This window comes from Cetorhinus maximus, chromosome 18 (genome assembly GCF_964194155.1).
Source record: "Cetorhinus maximus chromosome 18, sCetMax3.hap1.1, whole genome shotgun sequence".
NCBI lineage: Eukaryota > Metazoa > Chordata > Chondrichthyes > Lamniformes > Cetorhinidae > Cetorhinus > Cetorhinus maximus.
The window spans coordinates 63,836,965-63,863,635 of NC_135896.1; the positions used below are offsets into that span (position 1 = coordinate 63,836,965).

General features: G+C 44.8%; 1 long non-coding RNA gene across 1 annotated transcript in view; it reads right to left on the minus strand.

Moving 5' to 3' along the window:
- Nucleotides 1-13,468: 13,468 nt before the first annotated feature.
- Nucleotides 13,469-26,671, minus strand: part of LOC144693489 (uncharacterized) — a 96,941-nt gene continuing 83,738 nt past the window's right edge. Inside the window, exons 2-3 of the long non-coding RNA XR_013579550.1 lie at nucleotides 22,325-22,433; nucleotides 13,469-13,831 (exon numbers count right to left, since the gene is read on the minus strand). This is a non-coding gene — a long non-coding RNA (uncharacterized LOC144693489). The remainder of the gene's footprint in view (nucleotides 13,832-22,324; nucleotides 22,434-26,671) is intronic.

Genomic DNA, 26,671 nt, shown 5'->3' on the forward strand with positions numbered 1-26,671 from the left:
ATGTCTTCACCTGTATATGTTTTTAGCTTGGCAGTTGTTTGTTCCAAGCTTAATTGATGTTCACCATAACTCAAACATCTGAAAGTATGTTCCCTAATTACTGTAGTGGAAGCTCCAGTGTCTACTTCCAATTTAACAGGTTTGCCATTTACTTTCACTTTGACAAATATTGGTTCTGTCTTTCCAACTTTCAGATTAAACAATGAGTAAATGTCAGAATTTGTTGTTTCAGGCTCTTCTACATTGTAGATTTCATTGGGTTCCTTCTTTTGTTTACAAGCCTGCTTGAATCTTTCCTTGCATTGCCCCATCATATGTCCATTTCTGTGACAATAGTAGCATTCATTTTTTTTTTAAACTGCCAATCGCTAAAAGACTGCTTGTTTCCACCTCCATTAAAATTATTCTTCAATTTTGCTGCTAAGTTATTTTTCTTTATTCTCCGGCTTCCTGGTTTCCTGCTTCTCAGCAGAGTCTCGCTTTTGCACGTCACTTTCGGCCAAGGTTTCCCACCTGATGTGGAGGACGGCCCCATTTTGCGCACCCTGTATTGCTTGTGAATCACTTACAAAGCTTTCCATGGCCAACACTATCTCTAGCGCCTTGAAATCCAGATTCGCTTCGGACATTAATCTTTTCTGAATAGTGTCCTTTTTCACACCACACACTAAACGATCTCTGAGCATGTAATTCAGGGTCATACCAAGCTCACAATGTTCTGCTAGGTGCTTCAAATTTGCCACATAGCATGCAATTGTCTCACCTGGGGCTCTATTTCGCGAATTAAACCTAAATTTCTGCATCGTGACTGACGCTTGGGTTGAAAATGCCCGTCCACCAATTCATCGAAATTCTTCGAATCTGGGGCACAGGGTGCCATCAAACTTCGAATCAACTGTAGGTTTTTCCCCCACAAGTACTCAAGAGGATCGCTCGCCTCTTCTCTTCTCCTGTAATCTCGTTCACTTGAAAAAAGAACGTGAGGTGTTCTATGTATTGAGGCCATTCATCTGTGGCTGGTTAAAAAGGATCAATTCTCCCAAATTGTAGCATTTTGAGAGAGGATAATTTCTTCAATTCTAATGGAGCTTACTATTTACAATCACTGGGCGAGGTACAGTGCCGATTTCTTTTTAACTTGATTTCTTCTGTTCAATCCTGTTTTATCCTCATTGCCAGTTTGTTGTAGGGTGGCCGAGTTGACTATTTGTAATAGAATTGAACTGCAGACACTTCTTAAGTGGAAACATTAAGCTTATTTACAATATAATCAGCAGCAATTATACGTGTGCTTTCAACTTCAACTCTATCCCTACATTGACTGCGGAGGTAGCCCATGCTACTCTCCTATTGGTTACTACAGATCATGTGATCTTCCCTAACAAGTATTATTCTTAAAGGTACATTTTCACATCAAATAAAACCATATTAACTACAGGTCCCAATCAAAAGTCCAAGTATATTTACAGAGATACTTCACGACTGTTACCATAAGGCCCAAAAGGGAGAGAAGCTAGAGGAGGAGGAAATTTGAGGATGATGATACATATTTTGATACCCCAAATTTTAAGAGCCATTTCCTGAAGGGGCTCCAGCCATTACTTTGCAGTGGACTTGGCATTCACAATTCCAAAACAGTAGCTTGGGGTGATATGATTTACCACACCTGTACTGTCTGGGGAAAAGTGCATTGTAACATTCCTTGAACACCCTCAAAAGCTAAAGGTAGTTGCTGTTGAGGGCTCCTTACCTATCTAGAAGTCTGCTCTGCCTAGGAACTCTGTGCAGAGGAGTATCCCAGTGTGTTGTTTTGAATGTAACCGCTTGGCTCATTACACTCACGATTGCCGTAATAAGCGTACTGGATTGGGGGTCTGACAGGAATAGTGAACCTTACTTCCCCCTCACCTCCTTCCCCAACCCAGATGAGCCCTGACTGTGTCAAATAGCGCCTAGAGAAAATGCAAGCAGCAATAGAGATGTGCAGATTAGAAACGGGGCCTGGCCGATGGCTGCTGCATTGTCTCAGCCCTCCAGGCTGGTAAAAACAGCCTTCACAGTGACTCCTCCCCCAACCTCCCAGGAGAGGTGGTTTCCCCTGTCCATTATGATGGCCATTACAGACCAGTAGTCTATACTGTTGACAATGGAGGCCGTCAACAATTTATGATGGGCGACTGCAGTTCCTCCATCACCATTATCCGTGACCCTCACCTGCAAAGGGCCCATCACAGGTTCTCATGGGTTTAACAATTCAGCTCAGACATCAGTACAGGGGTCCCTTCCCACTGAGTTAAATATAGATGGGATCTGAATCACAGTCTTGTCTCCGGTTTATATGATCCTGCATAATGGCCAGGGATGGCAATGTACTCAGGAGTTACAGAGCAGTTGCTGATTGTGCCAATAATTGCATCTAGTCGAACCTTAAGATTGAACTCCCTACCTTGGTGTCTAGCAAGTACTCGGTATTCACAAATATGAAAACTGAGGAGTATGAACCAGCCACTGCTAATGACCCTGAAGTACACGAGATTCTCGAGCCCATCCCACATGTGTTTGTGACTAACAAGCATGATTGCAGAAGCATGGCTGGACCCGAGGAGATTAATGAGCTGGCACATGTTCCCGTGAAGCAGTACACCTACAAGGTCAACAGTGTACTGTATATTCAAGCTACCATTGAGTCATTACTAAAGCTGGGTGTTATCTGAAAAGGCACGTTTACCACAAATTCCCCAATATGGCCAGTTAAGAAACCAGATGGCAGCTGGTGTCTAACTATTGCCTTTCGAAAGCTTAACTCAGTCACCCCGGTTTGTGCCAAGCAGTGTGAGAGACCTGCACTCTACTCTCCAATATGCCCAGTGACAGCTCAGTTTTCTCCACCCTTGGTATTTCAAACAGATTTTAGAGTATACCAATAAAGCAAGAGGACCAGTTTAAGTTTGCTTTTACTTTTGAAGACCAGGGCTTTAACTGGACATGCCTGCCACAAAGGTGCATAATGCCCCAACCCTCTTCCATACACATAAGGCCAGGGCTCTGAAAGGCTCATCATGGTCCTTCTACCTGCTCCAATATGTCGATGACCTCCTCCTCACCACCAAAGACTGCCCCTAACATCTAACCCTCTTGAAAGAATTGCTGCAGCTACTCTGGGGGACGGCGGTGGGGGGGGGGGGGGGGGGGGGTGCGCAGGCTTGAGAACCATCCACGTAAAGCACAGGATGCAGGATTACATTACCTTCTTGGTGGTCCAGATCAGTTTGTCCAGTATTAGTCCCGATCAACAGAAGGTCAAAACCATTCAATGTTTGCCCCTGCCCACCTCAAAGACAGCCATATATTCCTTCCATGGACTGGTTGGGCATTAACGGGCTTTCATCCCTTGATTTGCAGAAACTGTGGCACCACTATATGCACTACTTTAAGGCAACTGTAACCAGGTTAGGTCCGAATGGACTGGGAGTGCACTAAGGTGGTTACACAGCTGAAAAGGACTGTAGTTTAGGCAACATATCTCATCACTCCCAACCCAAACAAGGCCTTTCATATGGAAGCTGGAGCTACAGACAAAAGCTTAGCAGCTGTCCTTTGCCAAGAGATTCAGGCGAGACTGCTTCTCATTGCATATGCTTCCTGAATCCTGAGAGGGGCTGAATTGACTTACTTTGCCTGTGAGAGACATCAACTGGCCACTTTCTGGGCCATTAAACATTTCACCTGCAACCCAGACTTCAACAAGGTGATTTTTCTCAGCCAAATACTTCCCTCAACCTACTGCTTCAACCAGCTGCTGGACATTGGTGTTGACCCAGCATGATTTGGAGATGACCCCCAAACAGACTACATTGCTGCCTCAGTGCCTCATATATGATGGACCAGTACACGAATGTCCTTTACCCCCGTTGGACTTCCTCACAGCCCCTCAGACTGGGTTGAGCTGATCAACAGAGCATCGGGCATCTTCATCAATGGATCACCATTTTATCAGGCCGGCAAACCGCACACTGGCTTCACCATTGTTAGGCCAAACGAGACTATTCAGTATAAATATAACCCTCACTCTGCAGAATATGCCAAGGTGGCCATGCTTGTGACTGCCATTCAGGTTACTAGTTCTCAAAGTGTTAACATTTGGTTCGGCAGCACCTATGCCATTAACACCTTGTTGCCTCTACCGCTGTACGTGCAGAATAATTTTTATACGATTGGCAGTAAACTCTTATTACATGCTGGCTCATTCCGAACCCTCGATGCGGTATGGTTTAGGTTTATGCCTATGGTGCCTGTTTAGAAGGCAAAATTAGGGCACATTCCCACTCTATAAAAGCCCTCACCAGAGGCAACCTCATGGCAGACCAGGCCGCAAAGCAAGCTGCCACAGAACTGAACCCACTACTTTTAGCGGCGATCAGTCCAATCAATGACCTTGTGTCCTTGCATACGACATGATGCATTCCCAACATTTCATCATCTGGCACCAAGAGGGACAGCCTCTGCCAGCTCTGACCCCTTGGGCTCAACTCGCGTCCCTCTATCGGACCAACTCAAGTATGTAATTTATCCTAATTTATGATGGTGTCTCTGGGTTCTCCGTTGCTTGTGTTCCCTGACCATGGGAGATGAATTGTTTGAGTTGTTACACACACACCCCACTGGAAGGCACTGTTCAGCAAAGGTAGCGCTGGAGAAGCTCTCCACCATAGCCTAGTACCTGGGCTGTGAAACAGACTTTGAGGCCAAGACTCAGAGATGTCTCCCATGCCTCCAGCATGACCCAAGCCACCATTCTTTTCAGGCACTCTTACAAAGGCTGCCACCACCAGATAGACCCTGGACACATATCCGGTTAGATTTCATAGGACCCCTCACCACAGCACTCTTAGGCTACAGATACTGTCTACTCTTAATAGACAAATTCACTAAATAGATAGAGGCCTTCGCCTGCAAGATGAACACAGCCTTACTGCAGCTAAGCTGCTACTGTGTGAGTTGATCTGCAGGTGGGGATTACCACTTCAGGTTGACAGTAACCAGGACACACACTTCCTTGAGAAATTTTTGTCAGACCTCTAGAACCTTATGAAAATTGACCATGGCAAGAATTTTCTCATCGGCGAGCAGGGGTGGTGACATCGGGCGTGCATCCCAATGTCATCCCATGTCATTTGCATTTTCAGGTTGGCGGGGGCGCAGCTGAGTCAGCTATGTGCCCACCAACATGTCAACAGACTATTGAGGCCATTCAAAAATCAATTAAAGCAATTAGTGGACCTGTGCGTCCAACCTTAAGGTTGGTGGGCAGGTCGGGAGCGCTGACAGCCACCTGAGAAAGCATGAAACCTCATCCACAGGCGGGTTGAGGTTTCATGACTGAATTAAAAAATTAAGATTCACTTTTATGTAAAATTACGTCCATGTCCCAACTCATGTGACATTGTCACATGAGGGGACATGGATGGCAAATGAAATTTTTGAAACAAAAGCATTTTCACTTTGGGAATCAATTTCCCTGAGGCAGCACTTAGTCTCAAGGAGATCGGAGCGCACTTCCACATTTGCCTTTCCTCCCCCACCGCCCGCACTGGGAGTGCACAGCGCTTCCGTGCGGACATCACGCTGGGTGGGCCTTAATTGGCCCGCTCATGAAAAATGGCGGCGCACCCCCAATTGGGGACGCCGATCAAAGGGCAGCCCGCCCACGCCCGCACTTCCCCCCCAACAGGGGGAAAATTTTGCCCCATAAGTTGCATGTAGCACATCACCTGCAGTCATCAGGGGTAGCAGAAAAGGTTAACCGACGCCTCAAAACAATGGTGAAGAAGCTTTGTGAAAATTAGCCCGTTCCATGTTACCCATGTGTCTAAGAGCCATTACAGCGACTTCACATAGCACTACAGGTATCTTACCCTACCAGGCTATGATGAGCCAACAATGAGAACACCTGTCCACCTGCTCACCCCAGCTCTCACCCTGCTCCTGCAGGGGGCGGTCAACCCGAAATGGCCAGAGTCCATGGTAGAGCGTATCCAAAAAACAAATGAGTTTGTAGCACAATGTACTGGGAAAAGTCAGAAGCAAATAAGAAAATATTTTGATAAAAATGTCAGGCCATTCAAGTACTAAGTGGAAGAGCTGGTCATGGTCCCAAATTATTTATGGAAAGGACATGTTTTCAAACTAAAATAGATGGGATCCTATCCAATAGTTGATAAGGCGAGTCCTGCAATGTATCTTGTCCAGATTTCAGATAAAAAAACATGAGAAAGAGACCCAAATGATGTCATATTATTCGGTTAAAGCCTGTGAAAGAGTAAATAATCTGCAATTTCTGCTTACAGATCAACTAAAAGATGCTCCCATCTAGAATACTACCAGGGTTGATAATACTTACCAGCTGTTATATATTGTTGCATTATCTGTAAAGGTCTAGGAACTAATTAACTAGGAGCTAATTGTTATGTGTAAGTTTTCCGGGGGCCACATTTCACAGCTGCGCTAGAAATTTATGTGTTGAGTAACAGAACCTGTTCAAGCCAGTCCTTCTATTGTGCAATGCAACATGGCAAGCATTAAACATAAATAGCTCTCATCCTTCAAGATTAAAGTGTGACTATTACCAAGATCAGGGATCCAAAAGGGAACAAGCACACCTAGCATGGTGGCAGCGAATGCCTGCGAGTAAACCTCAAGCTTTTTAAATTAATTTAGTGATGATTTGGAAAATCGACCCACAATAGCGCCAGAAGAAAAACTGAATGAATCGCGCAAAAACAAGAAAACAAAATGTCGACCAGCACAGCAATGAATGCACAGCTATAGTCCACAATGAATTGGGAAGCTGATGATGTTGTACAGGCATTTGCGAAGTTTAAATAAGAGTGCAGATTGACATTAGCAGGTTCCTAAGTGACACTTACAGTGAAGAGAGGGTCAGCTATATCCTTCTGGGGGCAGAAGATACAGGATAATGTTTATTTAACAGCAGGGAATTTACTGAGGAGGACCGCAAAGACCCAGACAAATCTTTTTGAAAAATTCAGCATCCATCTCCAGCCAAAATTGAATCTTCGGATATACCAGTTTGAATTTCAAGGCCTCAGGCATGAATTAGGCGAGCCAATTGATAATTATGTAATAAGATTAAAAAATGCAGCTAGAAAATATTAGTTTAAGGACAGAGCTGAAAAGCTGGTAGATCAACTAATTTGGGGTTCTGCTCACCCTGAAGTAGAGAAAGTGCTAATCACAGGCTGTAGATACTGCCAGAGCACATGAAGCCATGAGCAGACAGATGAAGACACTGACTACCTAAACAGCTAGCCTTCAGCCAAGAGGAAGGCAGCAGAAACAAAAGAATGTATAACAAACAGAGAGAAAGTCATGCAGGAGATGTGGGCAATCATATGAATTCACAGACAGAAGGAAATGTCTCGCATGTGGATCAATCTGCAGAGCTTGAGGAAAGGCCAATTATTGGAAAAAGATATGCAGAACAAAAGGAGAAGGTGGTAGATGAAGTGCCAGAGCCAAAACAACTGGGCAAATAGACAGGAATAAAAATCAAAACATCCACACCCTTGAAGATGATGGTGAATTTGAGAACATGTTAGGCATAGGAACCATACAATAGCATGAAATGGCTGGATGTGACAGTTCCCAGAGAAAAGAAATTCACACCACTATTCAGGTTAGGAACAGGGTGAGGAAAAAACCTACAACAATAAGTCTGAAAGTGAAGATATCAGAGTGCAGAGTAACAATATCCCACCCAGACTATACCAGAAGATCTTTCCTGAAAATCCAAGAAAGGTGTTCTGAAACCAAACAACATAATGCTAACGATATACAGGGAAACTGAGATTCGACAGCTAGGAACAACCCAAATCAGAGGGACACACAAAGGCAAAGATGTGAGCTATATGTTCTACCTCACTGGAACAAATGGTCCTGCTATCCTGGGATTGTGCAGTTGTGAAGAGCTGCAGATTACCTCAGTAAACCATGAGGTAAAGAAGGCGGCATTGAGGGCTGTAGAGAGTATATCCATTGAAAAGCACCCTCCAATCAGATACAAAAAAGACCTGGTGCAAATGTACCCAGAAGTGTTTCAATGAGATGGTTGGATGCTTTGGAGATTTTGAGTATCACATCATGGTTGACCCAGTGACGAAGCCTCATGTAAAGTACCAACAGAACAGAAGGAAAGCTTGAAAGAGAGCTCCAAGAGATGGAAGAAAAAGTGATCGCCAGAGTCACAGGACCTACAGATTGGGTAAATTCCATCATGGTGAGAGAGAAGCCAAGTGGATGGTGTAGTGATTGAAGGTATAGTTTTTCCTACTGTCTATTAAGGGGTCACGTGATTGTTCTTGACAAATGAGCCCTTTGAAAAGAGCTCTGTAATAAAGTTATCTATTTCAAGTAGAAACCTGTCCAGTACATCAAGTCATTACATTTGGCGACGAAGTTAAAATAGCTCCAACACTGCACCTCGCCTGGTTACCATGAGTATGTCAGATCTTAAAGAACAAAAGAAAAGAATACTCACCAGTCATGCCAGTCTTCGGCAGAATCGATCCGTGTGACACGTCCATTGAAGACTGAAGCCAGTGTGTAGAGCGCCTTGACTTATATCTTGTGGCTGTGGTAGCAAGACATACAATCTCATCCGCAGTCTGATGGCCCCGAATGTGCCCAACTCTAAATCTTTTAATGAATTAGTAGATCTTGTGAAGATGCATTTTCAAACAAAGCCATCTGTAATAATGCAGAGGTTTAGGCCTAACTCCAGAGTAAGGGCCCTGGCAGAGTCCATTGCAACCTATATAGTGAAGTTGAAGCAGTTGACTGAGCACTGCAATTTCAGAGACACATTCAATGACACGTTGTGGGACCGGTTAGTTTGTAGAGTTCATTACGACACCATTCAGTGCCGTTTACTCGCAGAAGTTAACATCGATTTGAAGCGCTCCATGGCGATAGCGCTTGCCATGGAAAGTGCTGCAAGAGACTCATAGTCTTTGCAGAATGTGCAACATGACGCTATTCTTCAGGAGGGGCGGGAACTTACCGCCGGGTGTGGTGCGAAAACCAGAAACACAGCAGTGAAACGAGAGACAGTCCCTGATGCTCGATAAATGAAAAGGCCTTTTGGAAGCATTTCAACAGTGATTCTGAGGTTAATCTGTTACAGATGTGGGGGTAACCATGTACCAGACACCTGCAGATTCAAGGAGGCAGGATGCCATTACTGCCATAAGAAAGATCACGTAATAAAGCAATGCAGGGTGAAATCGAGACAGCCCATAAGACAGCAGGCCAAAATGACTGAAGTGAATAATATAACAGACCCTGAAGCTGCCGATACCAATATCTATTCCCTGTACAATGTCAAAGCAGTGAAAACTGAACCATTAACTGTCACAAATCAAGTGAATGGGAAGCCAATAATGGTGGTAGATACAGGAGCCTCAACCACAGTGGTGGGGAAGCACACATTTAAACACCTAAATGAAGGTAACCAGCCACTGAATCTAGAGCAAACCATGGCTCAATTAAAGACATACACTGGAGAATCAATACAGGTAAAGGGCATCGCCACAGAACCTGTGTCCTTTAGGCAACAGCCCAGCTTCCAGTGATCGTAGTGACAGGTGAAGGGCCTAGTCTCCTGGACCGAGACTGGTTACAAAGAATTAAGCTCAATTGGTCTGAGATATTTCAAGTGAGAACAGGAAGAGTTCCTGAGCTAAGGAAATGCAACAGTATATTTCATGACAAATTAGGTAAGTTAAAATGTTTGCAAGCAAAAATATATGTAGATTTGGAGGCGACATCCTGGTTCTTTAAGGCCAGACCTGTGCCTTATGCCTTAAAGGAGAAGGTGGATGCAGAATTATGCTGCTTAGAGAAGCTGGGCATAATCCAGCGAGTCCAATTTTAAGAATGGGCAGCACCCATAGTCCCTGTGATGCAACCTGATCAAATTATATGCATTTGTGAGGTTTACAAATTGACCATGAACAAGGCAGCTAAACTAGATAAATATCCTATCCTGAGAATAAACAACTTGTACGCAAAGCTAGCTGGAGGCAAATCTTACACCAAACTGGACATGAGCCAATGCATACCAACAGTTAGAGCTGGATAGCATGTCTAGAGGGTGTGTAACCATCAACACACACATGGGCCTGTATCAATATATGCGCCTATCCTTTGGAGTATCATCTGCATGTGCAATCTTCCAAAGGACCATGGAAAGTTAAATGCAAGGACTTTCCAGAGTAGTAGTATGCACGGATAATGTTATGACCACAGGGTCAACAGAAGCTTAACATTTAGCCAACCTGGAAGTGGTGTTAAGAGGATTCTTGGAAGCTGGTATACAATTGAAGAAAGAGAAATGTTCTAGTGCCTGGGTCACTGAGTGGATGCCATGGGGTTGCATCCAGTAGACGAGAAAGTTAGGGCAATCAAAGAGGCACCCTCTCCGTCCAGTGTAACAGAACTGAAGTCTTTTTTGAGCATGATTAATTATCATAGCTGCTTCTTGCCAATCTTGTGAACAGTGTCAGCACCATTACACTTGTTATTGAAAAAGAATCATCGTTGGTCATGGAATTCACAACAAGAAGAAACCTTTGTGAAAGTTGGAAGCTATTACACTCATCATGCCTACTGGTACATTATGACCTATCAAAAGAATTAATATTAACATATCATGCATCTCCTTACAGTGTGGGAGCTGTGTTATTACACAGCATGGAAGATAGTTCCGAAAGACCAATTGGCTATGTCTCCAGAACCCTCTCTGCAACCAAGAAGGGTTATTCCCAACTAGAGAAGAAAGATTTATCAGTGATATTTGGAGTGAAGTAATTCCACCATTATCTGTATGGACAACATTTCACCCTTGTGTCGGACCATAAACCATTAATGGGTTTACTCAGTGACAATAAAGCCATTCTGCCAATAGCCACAGCAAGAATTCGACATTGGGCTTTGATATTATTTGTGTATGAGTATACCTTTATGTACCGTTCTGGCTTTCATATTGCAATTGCGGAATCATTGTCGTCTCCCGTTACCAGATAGTATTGCACGTGCTCCAGTGCCATAAGAAGTTGTGTTTGCATTGAATTTCTTGGACTCTTAGCCTGTGTGTGTGAAGCAAATAAGGAATTGGATTAACAGAGATCCAATTTTGTCCAAAGTCCGAGACCTTGTATTGCAATGATGGTCGAATTCACCCACGTCGGAAGGGATAAGACCATTCTATGCCTGGAAAACAAAGTTAAGTTGTCGAGATGGAATCTTGTTGTGGGGATCAAGAGTTCAACGTCCCTTCGCAAGAAAGAGAACCACTCTTGACAGGGATTTGCAGTGCACATTCCGGCATTTCAAAGATGAAGGTGCTTGCGCGAAGCTATGTCTGGTGGCCAGGCATAGACAGTGACATTGAAAGCATGGTCAAGCACTGTCTCCATTGTCAGCAACAACAGAAGTTGCTCATTTCAGCTCCACTGCATATGTCAGAGTGGCCTGGTCAACCCTGGGTTAGACTACATATTGGGACCATGCTTAGGTACCATGTCTTTATTGATCATAGATGTGCATTCTAAGTGGATGGATGTGTATGAAGTTAGAACACCGACATCGAGTGCAACTATTGAAAAGCTGCATCACAGTTTTAGTTTACATGGCTTACTGGAAATCATCGTTTAGGATAATGGTACTGTCTATACCAGTACAGAGTTTCAGAGATTCATGAGTTTAAATGGAATCAGACATATTAAAACAGCACCAGATCACCCCTCATCAAATGGGTCAGCTGAAAGAGCTGTGCAAACTTTCAAATCTGGAATGAAGAGGTTATCTGAAGGTATTCTAGAAACTTGACTTTCCCACTTTCTTCTCAATTATCATATGACTCCTCATTCAACTACGGGTTCAAAGCCATCTGAATTATTGATGAAATGCTGCCTATGTACAAGATTATGTCTGGTGTTTCCAAACTTAGAGGGGGAGGTAGAGAGGGATCAGAGTAATCAAAATTGAATCATGATATTTGTAGCAAAGCTTGAAGATTTACTGTAGGAGATACAGTTTTCATGTGGAATTTTGGAAATGGACCTAGTTGGGTTCCTGGTATAATTGTCTCGAAACTGATCCCTTCTCCTTCCAGGTGGAAGTGGAAGACCGAATTATTCAAAAACATGTGGATCATTTTAGGAATAGAGAGGCATTCCAGCAACCAGCCATTCCACCTATGATTAACATCGAACCATTAATTCCCGAGGTGACAGATTGACTTAGGATAGGCATACTTGATGCCTCTGTAGAGTTGCCTAACCTTAAACTGCCACTTTCTAATGATGTACCTGATGCTGCAGTTCCTGATCATGTCAATCCAGTGGGAGAACCTCAAGTGGTAGAGCTATGCTGCTCTAACCGAATAAGAAAACCACCTCAGAGACTTAATCTTTAATCACCTGACCTGTATATATGTATACGTTGTGGATTAAAATGTTCTTTGTAAACAGAAATGTGAAAAAACTAAAGGGGGAGGAAATGTAGTGATTGAAGGTATAGTTTTTCCTAATACCTATTAGGGGTCATGTGATTGTTCTTGACGAATGAGGTCTAACCACGGATAATCTGGAGGGCAGAGCATTCTAGTCATGGAACTGGTTCAAGCATGTAGCTCCTAAAAGAGCTCTCTAATAAAGTTATCTGTTTCAAGTAGTAACTTGTCCGGTACGGCTAAGAATTTGCCTGGATCCCAAAGATCTTCATCAAGCAATAAAGAGGGTTCACAAAGCTTTTCTAACACTGGGAGAGATCACACCAGAACTGGCACCGGCAAAGGTTTTCAGCAAGCTCAATGCCAGAAATAACTACTGGAATGTGAAATTACATATGTAATCTTCACTGTTAGTAACATTCAACACACCCTTTGGATGGTACTAAATCCTACATCTCCCTTTTGGTCTTAAAGTGAGCCAGAGTGTGTTCCAGCAGAAAGTAGGAGAGACATACAGGGGATGCAAAGGAAGATAGGAGCAGGAGTAGGCCATTCAGCCCTTCCAGACAGTTCCGCCACTTAAATGAATCATGGTTGATCTTCCACCTCAGCACCATCCTCTGGCACTATCCCGTATCCCTTGATGTCATTGGTTTGTAGAAACCTATCAGCCTCCGCTTTAACGTAATATAAATAATTAAGGAATACTTGTATTGAGATAACGGAAAGAAAGAACTTGCATCGATAGCACCTCATTGTGTTGAAATGTCTTTAAATGCTACATTTAATAAATTACTTTTGAGCTCCAGTGACTTGTTATGGATGTTATCCTGATAATTGGTAATAACCTAGCCCTACATCTGGATTACCCAAACTGGGTTTATTAACTTTGTACCACATTTACTCGCTCAGATTCATTTTCATTAAAGTGTTTATTGAACTGATGGAAAAATGGGTCATTTCAATGATAGTTTTTATAGCTACTAGTATGTATATCTCAAGATGGGGGCCTACTGCGAAATGACAAATGTCAGAATAATGAAGCATGGGGATAAGGTGTGTCCCATTTTGAACCCCAACTTCTGCTTCAAACCCACTGAAGCTACTATGTTAGGAAGTCACCTCCTGTTCCCCGTATCCTTACATAATGTCACAGAATTGAGAGGAAACATCGCTATGCAAAACTAAGTCCTTAAGACCATATCCCTGTTCAGCCAGTCAATTCCCCTACAATCCTTGAACCTCAAATTGATCTTAGATAGGACCAGTACTTCGGAGAAATACCTGGTTAAAATGGTCCTGCAGAATAAAGAAATACAACAAGAAATTCAGAGGTTAGGATAACAGGCCTGGTATGAATTAGTATACAGCGTCAGTCAAACTACCTAGTTGAGGATGTTAGCTCTATGTTTGGTAATTGCCCAGAGTATAGTATTAATAACCCTAGTAGTTTTGGTTTGTTATTTGTGATACATAATCAAGAACTTAAGAAGCTGAGCTTGTATTGTGGAAATGTCTAGGCTAGCTAAATCAGGTGTGAGAAGTCAATAAGGATATTTCCTCCTCAAAGGGGGAACGATAAGAAATAAGGATCTTTATGAAATGGTATATTTTTAGAGTTATATAGAATTCTTATTAAATTAGCTGGCACAGCATTAATTCTCTCGATCTCTCACTCTGAAAAAAAAAACATAAACAATTCAGGGCCAAGGTAGAGATAAAGGTCATAAAAATTGCACTGAGATCACTAGACTCTACAGACCATAGAACCATTCCTGAACCGATAGCCGGAAGCCTTCTGGTGTCCTGCATACCCTTTTTATCTAGTAAATGGCTTCCAACATGAGGTAGGTTAAAATGTGACCTCAAGCCAGGCTGATGGATGGGTGGGGGCGGTGGTAGTTGTTGGGCGAGGTGACTACCCTAACATATTGGGTACCTGCCATGTATTCAATGGTCAGAAGGGTTTGAACGGCTGATTGACACAGGGTGAGCTACCAGCCTCCAGAAATAAAGTATATCAATTGGTGCTCATAGGGGTAGGGGCCCAGCCCTCGTTTGGAAGAAGACAAAACTACCTTAAAATTAATTACAAATACTCGACTGCCTACCTTATGTATCTGTGGCTCCCAAATCCAAAATGTTACAGCTGCCTGGGCTTTTAAATGATTCAGACATCTATCCAGCGCTAACCATACTGTTCTTTGGCTGCACGAATTAGCAGGGAGCCAATATCGTGAGTGGATAGCACCAGTTAAAGCTAGTCTACACTTGTAGGGCTAGATTTAGTCCTATTGTCGCTGAGTCCGCCTGCGAGCCAGAAAGGAGTCGAAAATCTGCCACATGAACAATGCAGTCACCTGAACCCAATCGCATGGCAGCGAGCGCAAGAATATAGATGACAAGGGAAGCCCGCATCGTCTGATCCCCATGCATAACAAGGCATCATGCTTCAGGGCAGAAAGTCCTGTGTAACAGCCACATTTCTGTATACAGCTGTTCTGAGGGAGGAATGCAAGTGACTTTTCCAGCAATGTGAAATCTGTGCATTTCTTGCCGAAAACCTTCTATAGACCCAGGTAGAAGAAATCTCCAACCTTGAAAATATTTAGTTGGCATCAACAGCTTCATCAACCTGTGCTCAGCAATGTCACAACCCACCAGTGCACTGCTCAATGGTGCAACAAGAGCTCGCTGTGTGATCTCTTCCAGACAGCTCGGGAACTCAGAGAGATAATATTTCCAGCTGATGGCAGCAAAAAGCAAATGACCAAGGCAACCTGATGAAGGTGAGGTGAGAGTGACTGCCCTTGACATCAAGGCAGCATTTGACTGAGTGTGACATCAAGGAGCCCTAGCAAAACTGAAGTCAATGCAAATCAGGTGGAAAACTCTCCACTGGTTGGAGCCATACCTAGCACAAAGGAAGATGGTTGTGGTTGTTGGAGGTCAGTCATCTCAATCCAGGGACATCACTGCAGGAGTTCCTCAGGGTAGTGTCCTAGGCCCAACCATCTCCAGCTGTTTCACCAATGATCTCCCCTCCATTATAAGGTCAAAAGTGGGGATGTTCGCTGGTGATTGCACAATGTTCAGCACTATGCGTGACTGCTCAGTTTGAAACAGTCCATGTCCATATGCAACAAGACCTGGACAGCATTCAGCTTGGGCTGACAAGTGCCAAGTAACATTTGCTCTACACAAGTGCCAGGCAATGACCATCTTCAACATGAGTGAACCTGACCAGCTCCCCTTGACATTCAATGACATTACCATTGCTGAATCCCCCGCTATCAACATCCTAGGGGTTACCATTGACCTGAAACTAAACTGGCATAGCCACATAAATACTATGGCTACAAGAGCAGGCCAGAAGCTGGGAATTTGGTGGTGAGTAACTCACCTCCTGACTCCCCAAAGCCTGTCCCCCACCTACAAGGAGTGTGATGAAATACTCTCCACTTGCCTCAGTGAGTGCAGCTCCAACAACACTCAAGAAGCCTGACACCATCCAGGACAAAGCAGTCCACTTCATTGGCACTCCATCCACCGCCTTCAACATTCAATCCCTCCACCACCGACGCACAGTGGCAGTATTGTGTACCATCTACAAGATGCCCTGCAGCAGTTCACCAAGGCTCCTTCAACAGCATCTTTCAAATTCTTGACCTGTCCCACCCAGAAGGACAAGGACATGCATGGGAACACCACCACTTACAAGTTTCCCTCTAAGCAACTCACCACTCTGACTTTGAACTATATCACTGTTCCTTCACTGCCACTGGGTTGAAATCCTGGAACTCCCTTCCTAACAACACTGTGCGTGTCCCTAAAACACAAGGACTGCAGCAGTTGAAGGTGGCAGCACACCACCACCTTCTCAAAGGCAATTAGTGATGGGCAACAAATATTGGCCTAGCCAGGGATGCCCCCATCCCATGAATAATTAAATTAAAAAAACATAATGCACTTTTCAAACAATTGGTTAAAACCTTATCTGGGTGCAATTTCTTGCTTTTATTTTATAATATGTTTTATTAAATAAAAGCACATATTTTATATACTTTGTGTCTATTGTATGATGTTGATTAAGAACTTGGTCTTGTCTAAGGTGTACTCAGTCTCATTTCATTTCCCAAGGGAAAATTACATATTTTGGTGCAGATTCCTTTATGGTTTGGAAATGAGTGTCACTTTTAACTGCTTTAAACCCACCAAATACTTTTGATTGAGTGTAGGTTTGTTTAATAAATTCTTTAATTCTATTGTAAGACATTCAGTATATTTTTACAATTGAATAAAATCTGAAAGTTCAAAACTCATTGCAGAAATGAAAATGTAAGAAGGAAATTATAGCTTTCTAATGCATTGAAAGACATGTCAATTCACAGTGTTATAATATACAAAGCATGTTTTGAAAATTTATTGACTAATTTTATGTTTGGTATTTGCATCAGTCTAACATTTTCAGTGTCAAGAATAATGTATTGTTAGCACAAAGGAACTTGTATAGGCACTTATTTGATTTCTTAAGTTTATGTAGAATTTTTGGGCCAGATCTTCCAAGATCCAGATGGTGGGAATACCGGACGCACCTCAGAAGATGCACTATGGCACCCCTACGAAGTCCCAATGCAAGGACTCCATGGGAATTGCCAGGGAAGTTTTAGCTTCCAGTGGGAAATTCCCCTGCTCCCTGCTACCCGCCAAAAATGGCTTCGACTCTGAGTTAGAGTCGTAGACTTTGGACAATTCCCACTTACTCAGATCATTACCCAGGAAAAGTTAGAGAGAAAAATCCTAGCCTAACTCATGGGCAACTGTACTACTGACCCCCCAAATCACTCACACTGACAGCCTCTCAACCTCCAAAATTGCCCCTGGACTCCCCACTCTGACGCAAATAAGAGGCATACGATCAGTGAGTGGAGACTTTGGCCTGAGCGGGACAGAGACCGAGTGAGTATAATTGGAAATTTGGTTCAAGTGGAAATTCAGTCTTTGGGGGAAAGAGGTGTTGTAGGTAAGGTTTACTGCAAGAAGTGTGAGTTAGTGTGTTGGGAGTTGGGTAATTAAGGGAGTTAAGGGAGGAAGGATAAGAGGTGCTCTTTTGCTTTCTGCTTTCTAACTTTCTCAGCCTTCAGGAAGTGGTCATACTCTGCTACAGGAGAAGAAGCTAGTTATTTGGTGAGTACCTCATAAGTGACGAAGGTTTATTTTATTCCTAAGGTTCAAAATAGTCTAGCAACTGGTGGTAAGGTTAATAGCATATATAAAAACAAAAGTTAAATATATAATTGAATAAAATAATTAAATAGTTAATTAGAACATATTAAGGATGTCAGGACAGGTGATGTGTCACAGTTGCAGTGGGTGGGAAAAGCTGGATGCCAGTTTGATCCAGGGCAACACGTCTGCTGTAAGTGTTTGAAGTTGGAGCAGCTTCAGCTCAGAGTTTATGAGCTGGAGGCTGAACTACAGACACTGCGACACATCTGGAAGGGGGAAAATTACCTGGATTCTCTGTATCAGGAGGTAGTCACACCTCTTAGGACAGGGTCTTCTGATTTGGTCAGTGGTCAGGGGCAGGAGAGTGTGACTGCGAGTGAGGCAGGTAAGGGGACTCAGAGAGCAGGAGTGCAGAAGTGTGAGCCTCTGCAACTGTCCAACAGGTTTGAGGTTTTTTCAGCTTGTTTGGATGCAAGTGGGGGCTGCAGGGTGGATGAGCTAAGTGGCCATGGCAACGTGAGACAGGAAGCCATTCAAGTGGGGGGAGCAAAAAGGAATGTAGTGATAGTAGGGGCTAGTATAGCCAGAGGGATTGACACTGTTCTCTGCAGCAAAGAGTGTGTGTCCAGATGGCTGTGTTGCCTGCCCGGTTCCAGGGTGCAGGGGATATGCTCAGGGCTGGAGAGCAACTTGCAGTGGGAGGGGGAGGACCCAGTCGTTGTGGTCCGTATAGGGACCAATGACATAGGCAGGACAAAGAAGGAGGTTCTGCATAGTCAGTATGAGGACCTAGGTACCAAATTAAGAAGCAGAACCTCAAAGTTCTTAATCTCTGGATTTTTAGCTGAGCCACATGCAAATTGGCAAAGGACAAAACAGATTAGGGAGATGAATGTGTGGCTCAAAGACTGGTGTGGGAGAAATGAGTTCAGGTTTGTGGACTCTGGCGCCAGTACTAGGGAAAGTGGGATCTGTACCGTTGGGACGGTCGACACCCGAACCATGCTGGGTCCGGTGTTCTTGCGAGCCGCATAATTAGGGAAGTAGAGAGGGTTTTAAACTAAATAGTGGGGGCAAGGGATCAAATTTTGGAGGATGTGGTAAACCAAAGAGTAGAGACAAGACAAAGGAGAAAGGTATTACTACAGGAAATGAAAAACAAACCGCAATAGGAAGGGATAGAGAGAACAAATCTAACAGTAAATCAACAGATGAAACTAGAGGTTATATAAGGATTAAAAGGATAGAGCTAAAAGCTCTGTATCTGAATGCATGTTGCATTCGAAACAAAACAGATGAACTGAGAGCACACATAGAAATACATAATTACGATTTGATGGCCATTATGGACACATGGCTGCAGAAGGACATGGATTGGGATCTGAATATTGAAGGGTACAGGATCTTTAGGAAGGACAGGAAGCGAGGAAAAGGTGGAGGGTGGCTCTGTTAGTTAATGATGGTATTTGCACAATAGAGAGGGATGACCTAAGTTCAGGAAACCAGGATGTGGAAACGGTTTGGGTAGGGATGAGAAATGGTAAAGGCAAAAAGTCACTTGTGGGAGTTGTGTACAAGTCCCCTAACAGTAACCACATGGTAGGGTTGAGCATAAAGGAAGAAATAATTGGAGCTTGTCAGAAAGGCACGGTGATAATCATGGGAGGTTTTAGTTTTCATATAGACTGATAAAGTCAGGTGGGCAAAGATAGCCTAGATGGGGAGTACATTAAATGTTTTCAGGATAGTTTCTTAGAACAGCATGTTCTGGAGCCAACCAGACAGCAGGCTATACTAGACCTGGTATTATGCAATGAAATGGGAGTAATTAATGATCTCATAGTGAAGGTGCCCCTAGGCAGCAGCAACCATAATATGATTGAATTTTACATTCAGTTTGAGGGAGGGAGGAGTGGGGCTGAGACTAAGTTTTTAAACTTAAATAAGAGCAATTATAAGGGCATGAAAATTGAGATGGCAAAAGTGAATTGGCAAATTAGGTTAAGGGATAGGTCAATGGATATGCAGTGGCTAATATTTAAGGGGATATTTCAGAATGCACAAAAAAGATACATTCCAACGAGTAAGAAAAAGTCCAAGGGACAGATACACCATCTGTGGTTAACTAGAAAGGTTAAAGATAGTATCAAACTTAAAGAAAAAGCATATAATTGTACAAAGATAGGTGGGAGGCCAGAAGATTGGAGAATATAAGGAACTGCAAAGGATGACTATTGACTAATAAGGAGGGAAAAATTAGAGTATGAGATAAAGCTAGCCAGAAATATAAATACAGATAGTAAGAGTTTCTATAAATACTTAAAAAAAGAAGAGTTAACAAAGTGAGCGTTGGTCCTATAGAAAGTGAATCTGGAGGATTGATAATGGAAAACAAGGAAATGACAGATGAATTGAAGAGGTACTTTGCATCAGTTTTCACTATAGAGGATATAAGTAACATCCCAGAGCAGCTATAAACCAGGAAATGGAAGTGGGGAAAGAAGTCAGGAAAATTACAGTCACCAGAGAAGTGGCACTGAGTAAATTGTTGGAGCTATGGGCTGACAAGAGCTCGGGTCCTAATGGACTTCAGCCTAGGATCTTAAAATAAGTGTCGAGTGTCATTGTTTTTACACTGGTTTTATTTTGCAAAACCTCCTTAGATTCGGGGAAGGTCCCATTATATTGGAAGATAGCAAATGTAACTCCATTATTCAAAAAGGGAGAGAGACAGAAAGCAGGAAACTACAGGCTGGTTAGCTTAACATCTGTTGTAGGGAAAGTGTTAGAAGCTATTATTAAAAAAGTTATAGCAGGGCACTTAGATAAGCTGAAGGTTATCAGGCAGAGTCAACATGGTTTTGTGAAAGGGAAATTGTGTTTAACCAACTTATTGGAGTTCTTTGAGGAAGTAACATGTGCTGTGGATAAAGGGGAACCGGTGGATGTACTGTACTTAGATTTCCAGAAGGCATTTGATAAAGTACCAGATCAAGGTTATTGCGGAAAATAAAAGCTCATGGTATAGGGGGTAACATGTTGGCATGGATAGAAGATTGGCTGGCTAACAAGCAGAGAGTAGGCATAAATGGGTCTTTTCCAGGTTGGCAAGATGCAATGAGTGGCGTGTCACAGGGGTCAGTGGTGGGACCTCAAATCTTTACAATTTATATAAATGACTTGGATGAAGGGATTCAAGGATGGTTGCCGAATTTGCTGATGACACAAAGATAGTAGGAAAGTAAGTTGTGAACAGGACATAAGGAGGCTACAAACAGATATAGATAGGTTAAGTGAGTCAAGATCTGGAAGTTAGAGTTTAATGTGGGAAAATGTGAAATTGTCTATTTTGGCAGGAAGAATAAAACAGAAGCATATTATCTAAATAGTGAGAGATTGCAGAGCTCTGAGGTGCAGAAGGATCTGGGTATCCTAGTGCATGAATCACAAAAGGCTACTATGCAAGTACAGCAAGCAAATAGGAAAGCTATCAGGAATGTTATCATTTATTGCGAGGGGAATTGAATACAAAAGTAGGGAGGTTATGCTGCAGTTGCACAGGGCATTGGTGATACCACATTTGGAGTACTCTGTAGAGTATTGGTCACATTATTTAAGGGAGGATGTAAATGTGTTGGAAGTAGTTTAGAGAAGGTTTACCAGACTAATGCCTGGAATGGATGGGTTGTCTTATGAGGAATGGTTGGACAAACTAGGCTTGTATCCACTGGAGTTTAAAAGAGTAAGAGGCGACTTGACTGAAACCTTTAAGATCCTGAGGGGCCTTGACAGGGTGGATATGGGGAGGATGTACCCTCTCGTGGGAGAATCTAGAACTAGGGATCACTGTTTAAAAATAAGGGGTTGCCCATTTAAAACAGAGGTGAGGCGAAGTTTTTTCATTCAGAGGGTTGTGAGCCTTTGGAACTCTCTTCCTGAAAAGGTGGTAAAAGCAGAGTTGTTGAATATTTTTAAGGCAGAGGTGGATTGATTCTTGGTAAGCGAGGGGATGATAGGTAATTGGCGGTAGATTTCACGTTACTATCAGGTCAGTCATGATCTTATTCAATGGCAGAGCAGGCTCAAGGGGCTGAATGGCCTATTCCTGCTCCTTGTTCGTATGACCTGACTAGCCCCAACACCTGACCACCTCAATCCCTGGGTCCCTGCCCCCCGACCCGACCTGACCTGACCTGACTAGTCCCCACCACTTGACTCCCTCCTGACCCGACTACCCCCAAGCAACACACCCACCTGCCACCCTACCCACTTGTCACCCTACCCACCTACCATGCTATGCACATAGCACACTACCACCTCACCCAAATGCCACCTGGCCACCTTTCCCAAATGCCACCCTACTGCCTCACCCACCTGCCACCCTACCCAGCTGCCACCCTGCCAGCCCACCCACCTGTCACCTTGCCACCATACCCACCTATCACTCTAACCAGCTAAAACCCTGCTCCCTACCCTCTCACCTTACCAGTCCTACCCCTTTACCCATTACCTTCTCTCCGTATCTTTTCAAAGAAGCTTTGGGACATTTAAACCCTTACTCACTAGAATATGGCAGTTAGTGCCATAAAAGGGGGGCGTGGCTCCTGTGCAGATTCTCTCCACTGCTCCCGCCAAAGTTTCCTGACTGACTGAGTTCTGCAGGATCCTCCATCTGAAAAATCTGAGGAAGGTAAGTTTGAATTTTTTATCTGATCAGAATCAGACATTGGGGGCTGAATTTTCCCATAACGAAGCTGAATCCGGTGGCGGGCGGTTTCGCTAGAGCCCAGCCCGCTGTCCGTGATGGTGACAACTCACACCCGATTCTGCGCTTGGAGCTTCATTAATTACAGAGGCGCGTATCGGTCTGAATGACCTGGCAGGTCGGGAGCTGATTTGTCCGCCCACCGTCAGCTGGTGATTTCGAAGGTCCAGGCACCATATTTAAATGCCAGTCCAACTCAGAGTATCAATCTCTCCAGCCCACCAGAGATGTCTGGCAGCCAGAAGAGGAAGGCCGAGAGCCTGAACAGGAAGGCAGCACCCTGCTTCATGCACGAGGCCCTCCAGGCCTTGATCAGAGGGGTGCAGGCAAGTGCTCTATCCCAGGGATGGCTGCAGGAAGCACAGCAGCCTCACCTCTCCGGTTTGGGAGACTGTCATGGAGCAGGTCAGCGCAGCTGGCAACCACGCCCAAAGTGCCACCCAGTGCAGGAAGAGGATGAATGATCTCATCCACTCCGTCAGGGTAAGTCATCCATCAACTCCCTCCAATATCAAACTCTCATCGTGGCTTCATGCACTCAAACATCTACTCTCTTCAGGGATCTCACACAACCATTAGCGGGGGACACATATCAACACTCATTCTCTCACCGGGACTTTGACATAACCACCATCCCACCTGTCATGTTGCTCACACTCCATCCTCTGGCCCTCCTGGGGAGGGCTCACCACGCACAGGGCACATGCATCTCACCCAACCTCTGCCCCATCCCTTCTCATCACATGCCTTTCTTTCTTTTCCATACAGGCCAAGTTGGCACACAACAAGCGCGAGAGAGCGCAGACCAGGGGAGGGGCGGCCAACATCATCGCCCTCATTGAGTTAGAGGAGGCTGCAGCCAAGCTGGCTGGGGAGGACGGGGATCGCTCCTGTGGGGAAGGGAAGATCGGCCTCTCCAACCAACCCATTACGATCACAGCTCCATCACTTCATCAAATCCTGACATTCACACTGAGTCACGTGCAGTCTTATCTAGCTCATGCTCATTAACCGAAACTCTATTTTCTATTTTCTAGGCTCCAAGCCAGCCCAGCACCAGTGTGAGGCCCCAGACTGCAACCATAGAGGAAGCTCCGGAAGATCCGACATGGCGCTCACACACACCCTCCACCAGCTCAGACACACACACGTCGGTGGGGCACAGCTGTAGCTTAGGCTTGGGCTCGCTTTCTGGAGAATACTTCACTGACACGTCCCTGCAGCAGTCAGAGACAGGGACAGCCCAGGTCTCCAGCACTCGGAGGGCTGCTGGAGACCAGCCACCCGCTCGGTCCGAGTCAGATGATGAGCCTCTGAATGCTGGAGATGCAACGACAGGTGGCAAAACATTAGGCAGAGATTTGGCAGTCAATCAGCAGACTAGAGAGAACAATGGAAGAGTCCATCCACATTCTGTTTGATGTCTTGGCTGTGACATGTGAGCTCTTCGAGGTCACCATGGGAAGGCTGGCAACCACCTGGAGACCTTGGTCCAGCAGGTCTTGCTGAATTTGCGCTCGGCCCTGCACTCCATGGCCACACACCCTGGTGGGCACCATCAAGATGTAGGAAACATGGGGACGAGGCACCTTGACCTCCCTCCACCATCTCCTGCAGGAGTCAGGCCGGGGCCTCAGGCACCCACAGGGAGGATGAGCATCAGTCGGACACCCCGGGGGCTCCCCTCAGGACACTCCAAGAGTGTGCAGCTGCTGACTGCCCCCTCTGCCTGTGGCCCCATCAACTCCAGCTTCTCAGGCTGCTGAAGGCTCTTCTGCAGGTGACCTTTATCAGGCTGCAGCCTTCCATGCCACGGGTCACCAGAGCACGTCCACCAAGGTCATCACAGACATCAGAACGGAGCAGTCAGCAGGATGCCCCCACCTCTGCTGTGGATGTCGGGGCTGCGCCCAGGCATAGCGGTAGAGTTAGGAAAGTTAAGAACCATTGATGTCACTTTTGGGTCATGGGTGTGCTAGACGTGTAAATAAATTGCACTTTTGTGAATATATTTGATGGTTATGTGAATGTTCCTGTCAACTGAAGGCATTGTGATTTTGTACTTTGGAATCCTCTTATTTCGAGATTTAGCTTCCTCCCACTCAGTGATAGTGTCCCACTGTGAGATTCACATTCCCGTGATGTCCACCTCAGTTGAACTAGTCTCTGCACCCCTTCTGTGATGTCAGGTACGTGTGTTTAAATCTTTATTGGAAGTGTGCGATGTAAGCGTTTCTAACCCTTCTTCCTCAAGGAACACCATTGATTGAGGGCAGCTCATCAGCATTGATATTCTAGTGGCATTTGTGTCTCCCCAGTGATAGTGGCAGAAGAAAAGACACGCCCAGGAGGAGGAGACCCCTAGGCATGTTCACATCTCAGTCGCAGCAGTGTTTGCACCATTAGATGGAGGCAAAGGCTTCAAGTCTTCTCTCGCATCGCTCTTGTTGCTAAGATGACTCTCAGTTCCCAGAGTGAGCTCATCACAGGGCCCCATGGACCAAAGCAAAGATCATGGCCTGGTGATTCATGAGACCAGACGCACAAGTGTGAATGCAGGACTCATTCTCACTGCAAGTGGGTGGATATCCCCTGAGATGAAAGTAAATGGCATTGAGGGCTCGGAGAGATGCGGCCATATTCCCTCATTTAACTTTACTCTTCCTGGAACCTGTCAGCAATTAACATATCACAGGCATGTCTCCCATGTCCTCCTTCCTCACGCTCATACTGACCAACAGCAGCCTCCTGAGGTTCCTGGGCCTCCGGATCTTCAACCTCCGATGAACTCTCATCCTCTTTCAGGTCATCCTCTATCTGGGGGTCACCACTTTGCATTGCCAGATTTTGAAGGGTACAACACACTGCGATGATGCAGGAAACCTTGTCGGGAGTGTATTGTCGTGAGCTACCTGAGCAGTGCAAGCATCTGAAGCGCATCTTCAGAAGCCCTATGGTCTGCTCTATAAGGGAGCATGTGGAGCTGTGAGCAGTGTTATACCTCTCCTAGGGACAACTCTGTGGGCTACGCACTAGTGTCATCACCCAGCATTTCAGTGGGTACCCCTTATCCCCAAGCAGCCAGCCCTGCGGACGTAATGGACCCTCAAAAATCTCAGGCACTTGGGAGTGACCCAGGATGTAGGAGTCATGGCAACTCCCAGGGTACTGTGCACAAATGTGCAGAATGTGCTTCCGGTGATCACACACCAGTTGTACATTGATGGAATGATAGTCCTTGCGGTTTATAAACATTAGGGCCTGCTGCCATGGAGCCCATATAGCCACATGGGTGCAAACTACTGCACCCTGCACTCTTGGGAAGCCTGAGATGGCAGCAAAGCCAGTGAAACTCACAGCCTGGCTATCTTCGTCCAGAGAAAACCTGACATAATGATGGGCATTCCTGTAAAGGTCATCTGTGACCTCCTTTATGCATCGATGTGTTGCAGACTGAGAGATGCTGAACAGGTCACCTGTTGCTCCTTGGAAAGAACCAGAGGCCAAGAAATTGAGTGCAGCTGTCGCCTTCCAAGTCGCTGGCAGGGGATACCCTCCAACTCTACGTGGCATCAGGTCTTCACGAAGAATGTGGCATATGTGATGTACCAGAGCTCGGGACAAGCGCAGATGTGCATGGCATTGCCTCTCATTTGTAAATAGGAGACTCTTCTATGATAAACCCTAGATCTGGTGAGTTGCCCCCCTGACCCTGCTGTTCATACTGTGGCTCCGCTTGACCATGTCCCTCCTGCTGGAGTTGCCCGTGGAGTCACCTCTCCCTCCTTCGCCTCCTCCATTGTGTTAGGACCCTGATGAAGGCAGCACTGAGCCCTGGATCCAGATGTGCTTTTGCCTTCTCTCTGAAAGGAAACATTGAAGACATTAATGATTCAAGGGGCAAGAAAGTGAAGCTCAGAAGATGACACGTTTGGAGACTGTAAGGGTCCATAGTATTTCTTGCCCTACTTGCATGGTGGCTGATGCCACCTTGTCCCTGAGACACTGGCACACATATCGAGGTGACCAAGATGTCATCGTATATGTAATATCTTAAGCCCTGCATGGGATGCTAATGCTTAAGTGAGATGAGTGACCCAACCTAACTCTGTGCTCCAGTCTCTGATGTGGCATATTAATGACCA